Source organism: Corvus cornix, chromosome 20 (genome assembly GCF_000738735.6).
Source record: "Corvus cornix cornix isolate S_Up_H32 chromosome 20, ASM73873v5, whole genome shotgun sequence".
NCBI classification, from domain to species: Eukaryota; Metazoa; Chordata; class Aves; order Passeriformes; family Corvidae; genus Corvus; species Corvus cornix.
The window spans coordinates 4,614,556-4,632,386 of record NC_046349.1 but is presented as its reverse complement, the minus strand read 5'-3'; the positions used below and the strand labels follow the sequence as shown (position 1 = coordinate 4,632,386).

The window sequence follows — 17,831 nt, the reverse complement described above, 5'->3', positions numbered from 1 at the left end:
CTAAAGGAAGGGGAAAAAGGGGTGTGGGGGAGAAAAGTCAGAGAACATCCGTTCTGTGGAGGGCTGTGTGTTTCTCAGGGTACCCAGGAGAAGGGGAGATATGCCTATACAAGAGAGGTCAGCGGGTATCAGATCACATCACCCCTTTCCTCTTTCCCTTGGCTGCCTCTTAACACTCCCTTTTGAGTGCATTTCCCTTTGGTTGTGGGAAAAGCATATTCCACCAGCCCTCTTAAAAAGCATGTTGCAGTGGCGCTGCCTGAAATAGAAACCAGATTTTTGTCTTCAAGACCCCTGCCTCAGCCTCTATTGCTAAGGCCTGGCCTTAATCTGAGCAGAAAAGACAGGACTGGAAATGTGTGTACAACCCCACTGTACACCAAGAGAGCACATGAATTAGTCCAAACAGAGCTGGCGGGGATCTTTAGTCCCTTTTACTCCCTTTTCCTAATGAGCTCACCCCTGGTTTTTACAGGAATGCCTGCACAAATACATCTCCAGTTCTGCATAAGCTTCTGCATGCTGAGGGGTCAGCAGCCCTGAAAATGATGACCAGACAGCCACATGATGAATGGAGCACAGGGACCAGATCAAAATAGACTTTCAAATTAAGTCCAATTTCAATAAATCCCTCTATTTTTATTACTATTGGCTATCTTAAACTGCATTTAGTGTCTACCATTTGTCTTCTTTTTGCACAAACTTTTTGTAGTTAGAAGAGATTGCCTTTAACAAAATCAAAAAGAAGCACATGAGCTCATTGTCTACCAGGTTATACCCTCCCGCTCCATGGCCTCATTCCCAAGGGTTTTGCTATTTAAAGTCACTCCTGATATCCAGACCCTGATCTCCTGGGATGTCACCCAGGTGTTGCCTGGGGGAGAAAAGGGGCTGAAGGTTTCACTGAGGGCTGGCCAGAAGAGGGGACATGACCTCCATGGAGGTAGCAGCCAGCCATGAGAGCCATGGGAAGCACCAGCCAGGCTGAGTGAGTCCCTGCCCAGTCCCTGCCTCCAGCTGAGCTGCTGGAGGAGCCCTTGGCCAAGCTCACACCGAGTAACCTGCCCACAGAGCAGGACCCAAGTGCTCTCCACCATGCCCAGTTCCAGGCTGCTAATAAGAATGGAAATAGATAAGAAATTCATGCCTTGTTATCTTCAGATGGCATCGATTTTGGAATGCAGCCAGCCAGCCATCCTGGACCAGAAGCTTCCTCACAAAAAATTTCCTGCAAAACCTCCTACCTGTGGCAGTCCTGCATTTCCCACCCACATGGTTTATCCTGAATCTTTCCAGATGGGACATGTGGCACTTAGGGACATGGTTTAATGGTGTAATTGGCAGTGCTAGATTAACAGTTGGGCTCTATGATTTTAGAGTTCTTTTCCAACCTAACCAGCTCTGTGATTCAGACAGTGCTGGAAGAGCTCGTGACCTCCGGGGCACTGTGTCAGGGCTGCACAGATCCCATTGATCTCCTCCCTTTTAACTTGGCGGAAAGCTCCAGTTTTCAAAAACGATTCTCTTTAACCTCTGTGAGGAAGGAGAGATCTCAGGGATTTGAGTGCTCATCATCTTAACGCTGCATTAGCGGGCAAAGGAGCTTGTTTGGGATTCTGCTCAGGGAAGGGCGGCTCGGAAGAGCGGGCCAGGGAATGTCAAAAGAGGATCAACACTGAAGAAGATGGTTGTGTTTTTCAACGAGCTCTGCTGCTAAACATGCCAGAGAGCCGGAGCTAGGAGGGAGGGCAAGGGTGTATGATGACATGGAGGAAGGGAGAGAAAGCCTTAGCCAGCAAGACAAGCATCCTGAGTCACAATGCTGGGGAGGTGAGGCTGCTTTGCCAAGGAAAGGCTGACAGAGGAAGTCAGATGCCTGGAGTAATTCCACAATGTTGTAAAAAAAAAAATGAAAGTAAATAAATAAATATAGAAAGGGTTGGTGCAATTCTAGCCACAACCAGCATGCAAAATCCCACTGATGTGAACACCAGCTACCCACAGCTCCGACTGCCAGAGCTGCCCCTGTTTGTGTGTACGACTGAGGGGGTGAGGACAGTCCATGGATGAGCTGCAACCCCAGGCTCATGCAGAGCATCTCCTGATTAATCAGCCAGGCACATGAGGCAGAGAGCTCCATCCACAGCTCCCATGGCCACGACCAGCATCCCTCCACACAAGCGTCGAGGGGAGCCGTGTGCTCGGTCCCAGCCCCAAACCCCAGACTGGGAGACAGCTGAGTCCTGTGCCTGCCTCAGCCCCGCCTTGCTCGGGCTTGGAAGCACCACGGCTGTGAACATGGCCAAGATGAACAGTTTTAGATGAGAGAAGAGCTTGTTTTGCTGACTCATAGATGCGATTTTCATAAAGATGCAGGGAATTTGTTGAACTCTGGTTTCACTTTGCTTAGGTCTCCACAGCTTCTTTCTATGGCTATAATCCTCTTCTTATTTACTTTTAATTTCTGCTGTAAAACCTCCTACATTTCACTGAGCTTTTAATTAGAAATGCAACAATGAAAATCTGATTTTTTTTTTTAATATATACCAAAAGCACTATGCTACACACCAAGGCCTTTGAAAACACGCCAGAGTTTCTCTGCCAGCAAACCTCAGCCATTTTTTTTTCATCTGACAACGTGTAAAGTGAATAAAAAATCCTGAAAAATAAAAATAATGTTTTTTCCATCATTACTAAGGCATTAATAAAGCACAACATTTCATAGTCCTCTGAGAACTGGGGTAAAGTTGGGACCGACAACAGGAGGAAACCATATTTCCATTTCGTCTTGTAAATATTTTTCTTGCAGTGCTTTGCTTCAACACTGAGGGTCTAAGGACCAAGGCACAACAGTGTGTGTAGGCAGAAATAAGATCTTTCATTAGATGAACCGGAATAGCTGGGAAAATTAGATAAGTTTCCAGGTGCTTCCTAGCCAGTCTCTCTCACACAGCCACTAAGATAAATCTATTGAAACCCTTTGAGCTGGAGGGCTCTGAGGGCTCCACTTAGGTTTGCTTTCAGTCCTTGTTTCCAGAAGCACAAGTGCTTTTTACAGCTTACCTGACTGAAGGGCAAGGATTAGATCTCTTCAGTTTCAGAGAAGGGTCTGCCCACTCCTTAAACCAGCCAGAATCACTCCAATTCTTTAGGCTCCTTTGTTTTCAATGGTCAAAAGAGTGATTTAGAATATAAACACACAAACCCCATAAAAAAGCAGAGATAAAACCAATTCCCTAATATGAAATATCATATCCACTCTTCTTAGTCCCTTCTCTAAGTTCAATTCTCACCAAAATCCACACCAGATAATGTCTGGTTGCTCCCAGAACAGTGATCTTGTGGTGTAGCTGCTGAAGAGCAGAGTAGATGCCGCTCTATTTCACACCCCTGTGACCAAGCCACCAGCTCCATCCCAACTCCATAAACTTCACAGAGAGAGAGGGAGGAGGAGGTTAAAACGCCCAGCAGTTTGCCATGCCCAGGCAGAACAGATCTGCCATTCTGAGAACTCAGCAGACATGGATGGAAATCATTGATGGAAAAAAGGGACACCAGAGAATGCAGAGATCGCTCTGGATGATCTGAGTCTCAGCTTCGCAGTGTGAGGGGCTTCTGTGCATACGCACTGAAGGAAAATGGCTCTCAGTGCTGCTGAAAATGATCTTAACCTTCGAAAATAAAAGCAATGATTGTGAAAGAGGTGACAAGGTTGTTCTGGATACTCTAATTGAAAAGTGCTGCCATTTTCCTGCCTCCTCTGGATATGGCACTGCAGTTAATCAGAATTCAATGATAAATAGTGCTGGGAAGGAGAAGGGGTTTTATTTGCTCTAAGCAGAGGACAGTCAGCAGAAAATCCATGAGGGGCTGTGAGGCAGACATCAACCTAACCTGGTACACAGACACATCACAGGATTTCAGCATCAGCAGGAGCAGCAACCACCTTGTTCAGAGCTGCTGAAGCCGTGCTCACAGCTCAGCAGCCTGCAGAGCTCTTTCACACCCCACCAGCAGACCTCAGCAATGGGGCTGAACTCAGATCCTCTAGCAACAGGCAGTGCAGAAAGCCCAAAGGATGACTGAATATGAAGTCTTTCTTTGGAAGAACAATGGAAAAATCATCCAGCCAGGATCTGAATGAGTAACTGGTCCTGACACCTGAACTACCAGCAATCCCAAGGGCTGCTTTAAAAAGAGTAACAAAATCACAAGATTTGTCAGCAGATTTTCATTATGAGGAAGCTGAGGTCAACCATATTTCTAAATTAATTTTCTAGTACATCTTGGTTAGACTTTAGGTAGTAGTCCTTCCTTCACCCTCCCTCCCCCCCCCCCCCCCCCTTTTAAATAAGTACAATTTAATAGAGTTGCATAAAAATGAGTAATACATTAGTTTCATTTAGACCCAATATGAAATGAGTCATTTCTTTCCAGCACATGACCAGGCTGTTATGTCTCTCCTAAGCACACCACAGAAAGATAAAGATGTTACATTTTGCCCATAAACAGACACAGTAAATCATCTGATTCTTTGAAGTGACAATGAGTTCACTGCCTGAAAAGGTCTATTTGAAGTGCACCTTTCCCTGTCATACCCACATCCCCACAGCTGTGTCAGACCCTGGGAAAGGGGCACATACTTTGTTCCCAGACAAACTATGTCTATCTCCTCTGGCTGACAAGGGGGGGGGGCGGGGGGGAAAGTCTCTTTGACAATGTGGCCCCAAAGGGAATAAACATGGTACCTTTATTTATAGATCCAAGGCTTGATAACCTGACCACTACATGCTCCATCCCCTTCAGGCTTTAAAAAACCAGTATTTATTCTTGCCCTGTTTTGGGCTTTTCTGCTCCTCTCATCTTTCCAGCTCTCTGCCTCTCAGACACACTCCCTTTAGGAAGGTGGTGGGTTCTGACTGGGACTATGAAGTGCAACGTTTGTGGAGATAACACGATGGCATCAAAACTGCTTTTCTGTCTTCCCCAAGCTCAGCTTTGCCTTTTGGCTTTATCCCTTATGTTTGAACTAGAGGGAACTGCACAGACCAGGGATTCCTTATCTTGTAAATTAGGCTCAGTATAAGAAAACCTGGCCAACTAAGCCAAGACAGCTGTTCTCTCTTAAAACAGAGAAATTTATATTTAAAACTAAAAATGCAGCAGAAACAAACTCCCAGCACAGGGTAGAGCAAAAGAGGGTATTTGGCATCCACGAGGCAGGATGTGCTCTGCAGTGCTCCCAGAAACTCAGCAGCATTTGAGAGCCAGTCCCATCACAGGAGCATCACGCCCGCTTGCTTGCATACCCCAAATCATTGTCTCACACACTGGCAGGAGGGATCAACCCTACCTTGGCTGTGTAGTGGCAACAACATTCCTGCAAAATCTGTCAGGTTACACTGAAATTAGGGTGGATTCACTGAATTATTATTTTTCTTTGCTAAATTCACCTCTGACCAGTCCTTTGGTCACTCTATGGTAAACATAAGCACTAATCAAAGGCAGGATTAATGGTAAAAACCAAAACAGTTATTAACCTATCTACTTAAACACAGCCTGACAGAAACAGGTCATTGCATCCAAAAATCCCACCTTAAGGAGGAGCTCCCACATCCCTCCCAAGTCTTTTACATCTTCTCTGGCCTCCTTCACATCTGAATTCACAGAGCATGTTTTAAACGTACTGGTGGGTGCTCCCCAGTGTCATTCTCATTGACAGCCCCAATCACTGTCAGTAAATGTACCCTGGCAAGTATCCCTGATAGAGTCTAACCCAACCTTGCCCTTCACTGCCCTCCAGAAACCAGCCCATAACTTACTGACTACAGAATACATCTTTTTCCTTCCCAAGGAAATCTCTTTACTGCACCAACTGACATAGAAGGAAGAGACAAAACACCTTTCCTGCTCCCAAACCTGTTCTCAAGGTCAGGAATGGGAGTAGGAGATTTTTCATTCCCACTGGAGTATTAGTTTGTTCCTTGGCTTTGTAGGACTGACTACAGCATTTGCTGTAGTTCCAAATCCATGTGCAACTTTCAGATCTCCTAAAGCAGTAACTGATGACCAATTAACGCATTTCCTATGTGGGGATGTTCACCCTGCTCACAAATATCCAACAGTGCTGACAGTATCAAGCAAAGTATTCCCTTCGTTTATGCACAGACCAGTTTTGGTGTCAGCAAGGACAATTCAGTGTCCCACTATGCACAGAGACTTAAAAGGTTTTTCCACCCTTAATCAAAAAGAAATTAGGAAAAAAAGAGAGAAAACCCAAAATTCTTATTGTCACTTTAAGTAAGAGGCAGACACAAGATGATCTCGTTTCACATGTTTTGATTTGGTAATAGTAAGAAATCATTGGTTTACACAAGACAACTGTATTCCTCTGGATTTATACAAATGTGGCCAAGACCACAGTGCTGGTAAAAATTCACCAAAGCTGCTCTCTTGCCTTCACATCTGCCATGCAGATCCCATGACATTTCTGCAAACTCAGCTCCCACCCACTTAGCACAATCCATGAAGATACAAATGGATGACTTGAAGCTCCTTTTCAGATCCCAAATCCAGGAACTTCTCTTGTATTGCTCAAAGTTTGACACAGCAATAGTGAAATCACTTTTTTTAAAAATCTTTTTATATGAACTGTGTATCACCATCTCTTCACTTCACAGTTTGAGCCAGTTTTAATCCATTGCCTTCCACCACCTCAGTCCTGAGGGTGCACTGAGGTCATGTTTCCCATATTTTCTTTGAAATCATGAAACTTATAGGGAAAGGGGGGGGTGGTGGTGAGTAGAGTGTATTTTAAGACCTTCTGTAACTCAAGACCTGGAGCTATAGGAAAGGACTATGCATTGCAGCACTGATGATCAAATCATGAGTTGGCAACACTGGGCTTTCATTCAACTGAACCACAAATGCACTTGAAACAGTGACTTGCTTTTCTCCTTTTGTTTCCGATCTGCTCGGCATCTTTGCTGACACAAAATGACCAAGGTCATTTCTGCTCTGAATCAACATCAAAAAAGGGAAAGGAAGAAAAGTGAAAATATCACTCTCCAAATCTTCATCCCACAGCATATTCCAGAGGGCACAACTTGATCATAACTCTCTCACTCTCCCGTGACCTCTTGCAAAATAATCCCCCCTCACATGCAAGTCATAAAGCAAAGCAGTTCCTTTTACAGTGAAAGTGCACACTGGCTGTGATGGCAAGATAAAAGTCATCCAACAACACACACAATTCCAGCTTATCTTGAGAAAAGTGATAGCTCAGCCACAAATGGTGAGGGCTGTGCAGTGAAGGCAACTTGCCCAAGGTTACAGGGGATCCACATTATGGAGAATTTAGCCTCTCCACCTCTGGGCTGATTCAGCACACAAGTGAGGCAGGCAAAAGGTCTGCTGCCCTTAAATTGTGGATACTGAGTATCCACACAACCAAACTGCACATTAGCACTCATCCAAAGGGGCTACCTTCCCCTTCCCAAACCTCAGGAAGCACTTGAAGGACATGGCTGCACTGTACAACTGCCCCCATACCAGCAGCCAGATGATGTCTCACACCATCACCAACACAAGCCCTAAAGCAGGGTGACTCTTACTAGTTCAGGTTTGAGGCTGCTTCCTACTGAAGCGTGTGGAGGAGGGAAGCCAACCTGTTTGGGACTGTGCTTCCTCCTCTATTTTCAGTCACATGGACACAGCACATGGATGTATGAAGTACACCATCCAAGGCCATAGCCTCACTGGGAGGAGTGGAAAGCCCCAGTCCTAGGAAGTGCAGGTGCAACATCATTTCCAGCCATGATCCTCTTTATCCCAGGCTCTGCTCCTGGGGAAGCAGCCCCTTCACCACCCAGCTTTCCCTCAATACAATCCCACCTATTTCACTGCACAGCAGAGAGGCAAACACGAAGCTCCAGATCACCAAGGACATTTCAGGTTCCTTTATGTATCAGCAGCAAAACCTGAGCCAAGCCTGGAGACAGCTTTAGGCTGTGGTGTGTATCCAGGGGAGAAAGCATTTCTTGACACTCTACCAAGGACCTCTGCTTGCTCTCAGACTCGCACTGATCACAGCTAAGGAGTGAGAGAGGAAGAGCGTGTTATATTTTTTTCCTTTAGACAACGCTCCAAAAATTCTTGTGTTTGACAATGAAAAACGCAAATGATGTGGGTGTTTAAACTGATCACCCTGACAGTGACTTAAAAAGAAATGACACAGAGCCAGGAAACCCCAGATTTAGAGAGCTGCAGCCTTGTTTCCTTGTAGCATTGAAGGAGAAAAGCTGCCTGTACACACATGTTTTTCCAGCCCCCAAATTTGTTATCTGTCCTGGCCTTACATCAGAAAGTATTTCTCCAAGACACCTCCAGGTAAGCAGGAATAAAACCACAACCCCTTTTTGTGCAAGCCAGAAGTCATGAAGGCAGATAAAGCCATGGGCCTGTCTTTTTGTCTGCTCTTGGACACAAACATTTAGGTCACTGAGTAGGAGAAACAGTGGGCCAGTCTCTGCTCAGGAACCCCAGAATCCATTTCCAAACAGCAAATTAGACCTGAATAAAGAGTTGGCAAATGGGACAGGCCTGCTCTGCTGCCATAGCTCACCCTCCACATGGTCTTCATCCTTTCACTTCCATCATTAGCTGGTTTACTGCATAATCATGCCTTTTTACGAAAGCGCAATGCCTTCTCCTGATAACATCACCCTTGGGAAGCCAAAGCACTCCAAACGCAATGGCTGGCATTAAACAAGGAGAGTTATTGTTACGCTTCTTACCCCTACTTAAGCTCGATTTGGGCATAGATTAGAGGTGCAGAACAGACAGACAACTGAAAGCTGAGAAAATACTGAAGTTTCTTGTCCAAGGGAGAAGAGGGGGAGGGAAACAGGCTGGAGGTGGCTGTTCCATAGCCAGCCTCCGCTAATCGAAGCGAGCCATCCTCATCAATATCACTTTGCTTTGGCAGCTCTTCAGGAGGAGAAAAAAAAAGAAGGAAAAAAATATCCCACTCCCTCTCTGCAACATGCTTTAATTGCTATGTGTATCACACACCAAAGAGGAAATCCAGGGGGGTAGCAGCAACATGATGAGCTGCACCACCTTTATTGCTTTCAAGAGAAAATTCTTGCAGTTGGGGAGCAGGAAGGGGGAAGGCACATCCCCCTCTGACCCACAGGGCACATTCTTTGCCACTCCATCTGCCACCCCCAGCTGCTAAATCCTCCGTCACCAGCACAAGGTGATCTCGGAGCAAAGGCACTACTAACACATGAAAGGAAACAACTTTGGCTGGTTGCCTCCTTACAAGCCCCTCTCTCCCCACCCCCTCCCTGCACTTCCTCTCTGACATGTTTAAAGCATCTGAACGTCGAGGTACGAAGATATCACAGAGCAAGTTTCCCTTTCCTATCCTGCTCAGATGGCTCCTGTCAGCAGCTCCCTTCAGCCCTACACTCAGCCCTCTGTTTTCCATGAGGATTTCCTTCCCTCCTGCTCTGGAGCCACCGCTCTGGAGCTCACATTATTTGATTTCTTGGAGCCTACAGTCTGGAGCCAGAAAGGTTTGTCTGCTTCCCTGGGTTTAGCTAATAAATTGGGATCAGGGGGTCACACAGCAGGGGACTTGGAAGCCTGAGAGCCTCTGACACCATTTTTATTAGTTTTTACTATACATACCATTTCAGGAGCCGGGATGCCATCCCAGTGGGGCCCTACCCATTGCTTAGTAACTAAGATTTTGTAATCTAAGTTTTGACAAGGTCATTTTTTACCTTGGGAGAGTGTGGGGGAGGAAGAACCCCCACATACATTAATTACACAAACACTGTGGGGACAATGCAAATAGGAACCCATTTCCCTTTTGCATCAGGGCCAAGAATGAAAAATCTTTTTACTACAAGGCTATTACAAACCAAACAGGCCAGGATATTTTAAAAGACACACTGATACAGTCCTGTCCTCTGCCTGAGGAGTGGATGAGTGCATTTCAGCCTTTCTGCTGTCTATCCCTAAAAAAACCCCCATGCCATCAGCCAAAGTGAACAAACCTGGAGGTAGCCAAACAAACCTGGAGCTAGCCACAGAGCCCTGATGCTCAAGTTGTATTAAATGCCCCCATGCCTCTGCTGGCAGCATAGGGATGACCCTGATCAAGCTAAAATTAAGCAGCAAAACTTACACCAGCATCAGCATCCCCATGCTGGTGATCACCTGGTATTTAGCTAATCACCACACAGGGTATAAACGACCTTTTGGCAAGCTCTTGTCCCAAAGACAGAGGTGCAAAAAGCCCAAACACAGTGGTCCTTCTGATCGCCCAGAGACAGTTTTTTTTCCTAATATAAAGTTTCTTAGGCTAAAAAGCAGGATGTTTAGAAAGCATGAGAAACAGGGAAATATAGTCACTGACAGCATGTCAGTGCTGGGACAATTCCATGAGAGCAGGTACAGGCCAAAGCCAAGGCTCAGGAGCGTGGTGGTGACACTGCCATTGGTGCAGGGAAATGGTGCCCGTGTGGGCAATGAGCTGCCAACCACCCTGACCTGCTGAAACAAGGCAAAAGAAGCATTTTGGCTCAAAGACACACAAGATGATTTAGGGAAGGAGCCAGTCTGCCTTCCCTTGTGCACTTAGTGCTGCTCTCTTCCACTGCAGCTTTGCTGAGTTTGATAACCCCAAGAATTTTTTTTTTTTTCCATCTGCTGTGATAAATTCACTGTGGAAAGAGGAAAACAGTCCTTTGGTCACTTCTACCTTTCCCTTACACCCTCTCCCCTGATCCAGAGCTGCGTGAGGTGCATGCCTCTGATGTGGTTAAAGTAGGACTGAGGTTGGTAAGGCTTTGAGGTCCCTCGGTATGAATCTTGCTGGCTGTCACCTCATCGGGCTCCAGCACAGGCTTTGAGGTTAAGTCCCAGTGTTTGTATTTTGGGCCTTTGTTGTGGTTCCTTGATATGCTCATGATGGCCTTGGCTCTGCCACCACACAGGCAAATGCAAAATTCACAAAGTGGTGACTCAGTTGTTTCATCCACTGGCAGCAGAAGCAGCAGCTGGCAGAGGCTCAAAACTGATCAGAGAACAGGGCAGCAAGTGTCTCCAAGATGGATTTCAGACAAACAAGGAAAAATGAAAAACCTGAAAAAGCATGGGGAGAAAAAGCCTGCCATTAAAGAGGCAGAAAAACAGCTGGAATGCCAACTATAGGCTGAAAAGATCAAAAGTAAATCAGCGCTGTGACAAACAAGGAGATGTGCTGTGCCTCAGAACAGGAACACTCAAAATACGGTAAGTGTCGATACTCAAAATCTGGCCCATACAGATTGTTCCACTGGTTCAACTCAGCCTGTATGTCAAAAGAACTTGCTTTTTGCTGCCAGCACTGGAAGCTCAAAGCAGAGCCTACAGATCAAGCTGTTTTCTTCCTGCTTGAGGCAACAGCCCTAAAAATAAAATGACCCTGGAGGACTCAAAGCTGGCTTGCTCGTTTGGCTGATAGTGTATGAAGTAGGATAGCAAGGCTTGTGCTTGTTCTTCTGCAGTTACATGGGCTCTGTGGGTTTTCAAGTAACAAAATACATCCCCAGATGTGAAGGGGAACTTCACCATGACCTGGTTTTACATCATGGTAACACCTTCATGCCTGGAAGAGAAAAAAATGATCCTCATAATACCTCCTCTGCTGTCTGAACACACAGTACCACAGGCAGTGGCTCAGTGCACACACACAGAAATGTGAGTAACATCAGTGAGCAAACCCTGCACCAGGCCACACGTCTGAGCTAAAGCTGTGAACCTGCCAATAAAAGCAAGACATCATGAGCTATGATGCACATAGAAAGGATCTTTCTATATTAACTGTGTTTCAGGCTGAACACATAGGAAAGTATCACATTTGGGCTTGTATGATAAGGGACTCTACAATCAAATACCAAATTTTTAGAAGACAAAAAGAAGGTCTTGTGCTTAAACACAGCACTAGAGTCACATCTGTATCCTGTCCTTGGTATGACCCATGGTCATCCTGTGAGACCTCAGGCAAGTCTTGTCTTAGCTATGTAGCAGTTATGAAATCATTACAGCGTGTAGTGATTTTTCTTTTCTTTTAATTTTTTTTTTTTAAACAGTGCACAACCATTTACATTCAGGGAGTTTTACAACTCATTTCTGTCTGTTTGATCTCCAGCCCCAACTTTTCTGGCAAAATAGCAATTAGAGCACAAGTGCTGAGCTGGCTCTTTGTTGCTGCCCGTGCCCTATCAGACTCCAAAACCGATTGTGACTCAGTCACCTAAGCTGCATTCTGTTTATTCATGTGTAAACTGGGAATCATTATAATTGCTTTCTAAGCATTAATTGATTATTCTTCATAGCACTACTATAGAATTCCTAGAACAGAGATGAAGAAAACCAACACGAGGAACAGACAGCAGCAAAATTGCAAACTGCCAATAGTTTTTTGTTTACTTCTTTTCTCTTCTTCTGAGCATGGCGCTGTGGGAAATCTGTTCCAGTCATGTCCTGACTTCAATGTGCTGTGCTCTGAGACTTCAGTCCCTCCATCTCATCTTTTCTCTGTTCAAAAACCCGGCTCTATCTCAGAAGTGAAATTTTGCATTCTTAGGGAGCTTCATGATTCCCATGAAGACAGTGAAGGTATGTCCCATTTATATAATTGCCTGTGTTTATCCTTCCCTGTCATTAGGCAGGGATAGTCAGATGGATATCAGAGAACTCAAGAACCTCTAGGAGCAGTTACCTTCCTCTACAGCTTCTCTATGCATTTCTGTATCTCCAGTCACTGCTCCCATGTCCATAACCACATTTTCTCCATCTGGCTGAAGCCCTTCTATAGCTCTGCACATCTCCCAGCTTGTTAAAAAGCAAGAGGCGGGAAAGAAATTGTGACCAACATGCTGATCTGCATATGGAGAAATGAATTCCCTTTCTTCCTGGGGATGAACTGCCTTGAGTGGAGGATGGATAAAGCAACAACTAAATTTCCAGAGCAGGTAACGAACTGAGTCAGAGGAGCAGTAGGTGTGTTATTTGGGCAGATTAACTTCACATCCTTTATAATTTCCAGAAACAAAACAACTGAAATAAAACACAAATCCAACTCAAAACTCAGGTCTAGTTCTCCCTCAGGGAAAAAAAAGAAAAAGCCAAACAACAGTAAAAATACAAGCCTAAACCAGCCATATTTGGAATTCACCTACATGGAAAGAGGCAGCTGGGTAATGCAAACAGTCTCCTTTTCCCTAATGGAGTATATGCTCAGCTCATAAAAAATACTACTTTACAGAGTCATAGTTTTAGTTTTCTTTTTTATGGTGTTAGGCTAAAATTATTTTATTATTGTAGTTATTTAGTCACAGGTCAGTTAGTCACACAACAGCAACTACTGTCACAGAAGATTAACTGGAAATATGGTCTGCACATTTTACTCCTAAAAAATTAGTTTCCTCTCAGGTAATAATATAGAAATGTATTGAAAGCAAAAAGGAACATTCAAACAAGCTAGTAAAGATTCAGGCAGACATTCTCAGATATCTATGAGACACTCAGAGAATTGTCCCACCTGAAGCCCAGAAGTTTCTCATGGAGGAGGAGAAAGTTATTTAGGAAAAATACACAAGTGAAAAATCAGGCTTTTCTGTTAGCAGACAGCTAGCTGAACACTCACTTTTCTCCTTGGAGAAGGTTTTAATGGAAAAACTGACTGATTTGGCAGAGACCGTTCCAAGACAGTGATACTGAGTCACAAGGCAAAGCTGTAGCTACCATGCAGCCTGATCCAATGGCCCTGAAGTCAAGAGGAAGGCTCTGGACCAGGCCCATACAAATTAAATAACATTTGCAGCATGGCTCTTATTAGCTCAGACCCACTGGAAGAGTTGGCAATGAAAAGCTGCTGCTGCTGCTGCTTTCAGAACAACTCTTCCCTCACTATTAGCAATATCATTTCTGTCCGAGGATGTTCTGCAAATTGTGACAGGCATCAAACTGAGGAGTGTTCTTTGGACTTTGTTGTTCAAAGAGAAGAGGGAAAAACAGTTTCACAGCTGTAGGTTGAGCATGAAAAATGTGGCAGGTGACAGAAAGAGGGTCACCACGCTGTGGGAGTGTCTCTGTTTGACAGTGTATGGCTTGGTTTTCTGTTATATCGTGTGAATTTAGTGCTGGCAAAACAGGGAAAAAATGCTAGTTATTTAAATCCTGGGATGAGGAGCAGCAGCAGCCACCACTTAATAGGAAAAAAACCATTTTCCTTCAGATGAAGAAGGGAACAAAATCTATATAAAAGATAAGCAGTAACAGAAATCAGACCTGGGAGCATAAAAAAGGGATACTAAAAAAAAAAGAAGCTCCAGAAGGGACACTGAACAAGCCTAATTGAGCTCCTGACACAAAGCACATCCCTTGAAGTCAGACATCCTTTTCAATCAGGGATAAGGACCAAAAAATGACAAAGAACAATAGTCTGTCAGTTCTGGAGAACAGAAAAGAGACAGAGACAGGATTCTACGTTACAGGACAAAAACAGAGCCCTTGACCTCCATCCCTCAGCTCTCAGTTTGGATGCAGGAGGGGAATAGCAGAGATGGAAACAGCTCCTGGTGCTGCAATGCTCAGGTCTCACTCAGAAGGAGCTCAGGGAGCTGAGGAGAGCACCCAACCACTGTCTACAAACTGCTGCATCAGTAAACCCTGCCCTTGGCAGATTTCCATTGGAGACTATGGTCAGGAAGGCACTGAATGCAAAGAGGGGGTGAGAAGAAGAAATTATTAAATTAACTATACAACAATGCCAAAAGCCTGGGTAATAAACAAGAGGAAATAGAATTAGTTGTTTATGAGCACTAATTTGACCTAGCTGCTATTACTGAACCTTGTAGAAATATTTGCATGACTGAATGTTTAAATCAATGTTTATAATCTACTTAGATAAGGCCTAGATCTTAGAAGAAAATGAGGAGTGGAAAAGATACATTTACCTATAACCAAGTCACTGACAATTAAAGAAAAAAATAAAAGGTGTCCTGAATGTTTCCTGCTTGGTGACCTGGATAAAGCAGCAAGATGGCTTATTAGCTGTCATTCCCTCCCATCCTGCTGGAAACCAGGGTGACTAACACAAAAACTGGTTATTTGTGAGGTGCAGAATGAAAAGAAAATCTAACCTCAAGGTCTCCCTCATGAGAGGTCGTTTCTAAACCCTTTTAGAACGCTAAATATCCCTGCTGTAAATGTGTCAAGGTGGCAGAGAAGTCACCAGGCTGGGGAAAAGCTCTACAAACACAGTCTTGGCAACAATGCAACAACCATAAGTACAATTAATTATGAGTCAATCACTCTTGTTACAGGCAGCAATACCAAACTATCTAAACTAGTAATGATATAAACTTGGTGCCCTGAAAAGCTCTCAGCTGTCTGACACCGTTATGGGCAACTCAGTGAAAACATCTCACTGACCAAACGTGACTGGGACTTGTTTATGAACAACCTGCCAAAAGCTGCAGATGCCACAACCCAATAGCCAAGAGGAGAGATGGCACTGGTCAAATAACTGATCTACACTGACAAATTGCAGAAATCTAATAAGCCTTCCAAAGGCACTATAATTCTCTGAGGCCAGTTAATAACTTTTGGCTGGTCCCAATGGTGTCCCAAATCTCTGTTGATATAAAACAACCAAGTTTTTCATTTGGTTTAGGCCATACCCATTATTTGCTGCTGTATCTTGCTCATCTCCGAAGTACACTCTGGATGTAAGGGTCTAACAAGCCAAGGGGATGATACCATTGGTGTTAAAAGATCCTCCAGGAAACAAAACTCAAGTCCTTGTGTAATGCTACAGACAGTGCTCTCTGCTGAAAATCCTGGAGAGCAGGAACTGGGAAGCATCATCCACTGACCTTCTACCACGCATGGAATGCCGTGACCTTGGCCTCATTTTTAACCTCTTCCGTGCCATGCCTTGATGCCAGCCCTGCAGGGTTATGCCAGTTGAAGCTTCAGTGATTATTTGAAAGTGACAGATGGAGTGTCAAAGCAAACAGCATCTGTCCAAAGGGCCCCAGTAGGTGACGCTTCACAGAGTACCTCCTGAACATCTGCAGTAATTAAATGCTTAAGCTGAACAAGATTTAATTTTGCGGGCTGTGTTGAATCAGATATAGTTCACTGCACAGGGGCTCTTGATCTGCTCTGTGCACCTAGAAAATAGTTTTGCTTCTCCCTAAGCCCTCTTCACCTTGAACTTCAGAATTATAGCAGCTTGTTTGTTCAAAATAACAGACATTTAGTGAGTAAATACACAATTTGGCATCCAACAAAGTTGTTTCCCATGTCTAAAAGGAGACTACGATCAGAAATAATATGAAAAAAATGAGAAGCAGGAGAAGCCAGAAACTTATCCGAGTGGGAGACATTGGAGTTTGATATCCCAGTGCAGGGATGAAGTTCATTCCCTTCCCTCCCATCAAAGGGAGGCAAAGCTTTGCAAGTCAGTATCAAAGACACAACAGAGACCATTTCATTTGCTCCCATTTACACACACCTGAGGTATCCACCATTCACTCCTTCCTACCTCTGGCATTCCCAGCAGCTTGAATTGACATGTCTTGCAGTCCGACTGTCTCATTTTAAAAGTACAAGGAACATCTCATTTAGGAGAAGGAGTGATGAAGCTGTTGATTTAAAGGAGAACCTGTACCCAGTAAAAGCCAAAAAAAGCAGTTATAGAGTCAAGTCAAGCACCCAGGAAGCAGACAGGTCTGTGGAGAGGAGACACCACTTAAAAAAGATGATGGCTGTCAGACTGATATATCAAGCCTAGCTGTAATATCTTGGGCCTCACTGTAGCCACAGTTCCCTGGCTACAGAAAAAACACATTGATATGTCCTTTCCAAGACAGAAAGGGGCAAGGAAACGAAACCCCTTTGTACTGTATGGCAGGGAAATGTTATTACAGAGGGACAATTTTCTCAGAGTCCCAAATATCTGGCAACCCTGATTGTTCTAAACAGGGAACAACTCATAAGATAAATGTTCAGCCTTCAGCACTTATTCCTCAGAGTGCAAGGTTCTCATATGGAGGTTACCACATAATACTGAATTAGGGTAAGGTATTACCTTGCATTCCTGATAGGGGTTTTATGTAGGTGTTCACATTCATTGCTGAACTCTCCATAGTTTATATTATTTTCTTCTATCTATCTAACCTAGTGTGGCTTTTTCTCAGGCACCTGTCACTTTGGGATCCTCTTTCTAGGAGCAGTAGTACATTCCCTGCACACTGGGCAGCTGCACCAGTTACCTGCCAGCACTGGTTTGCTCTATCTCATTCTGCTGGGGAACCTTAAAAAGATGCTCTGTTGATTTAATCCTTTGCCAAAAGCTAAGGCTGTTGGCGTGGGAATCTCACATTTTACGAAATTCAGTCTTGCTCCCTCTTCTTACTCAATACATTTCCTTCCCCAGCTATGGAGCAAAAGTCTGCAGGTCACACCAGAAGAGGAAAATTCATTATTTTTTATTTGTCAAATTTGAGGGTGAGTAGGAAATTAACTGAAATGACAGAAATGCTGATCTCATTCAGAATCATGAATTATATTTAATTCTCTGTTGGTGTTTGTTCTTTGCTCACTAAGCCTAAACTGTTCACACATTTGGTGGTGCAACTTCAGAACCATAAATCATGGAATCATAGAACGGCTTGGATTGGAAGGAACCTTAAATATCATCCAGTTTCAGCCCCCCTGCCATGGGCAGGGACACCTTCCACTAGACCAAGTTGCTCAGAGCT

At 44.4% G+C, this 17,831-nt stretch overlaps 1 long non-coding RNA gene across 23 annotated transcripts in view; it reads right to left on the bottom strand.

Moving 5' to 3' along the window:
* Positions 1–17,831, bottom strand: part of LOC109144308 — a 136,668-nt gene that overhangs the window by 82,191 nt on the left and 36,646 nt on the right. The gene's annotated exons all lie outside the window — the stretch shown is intronic.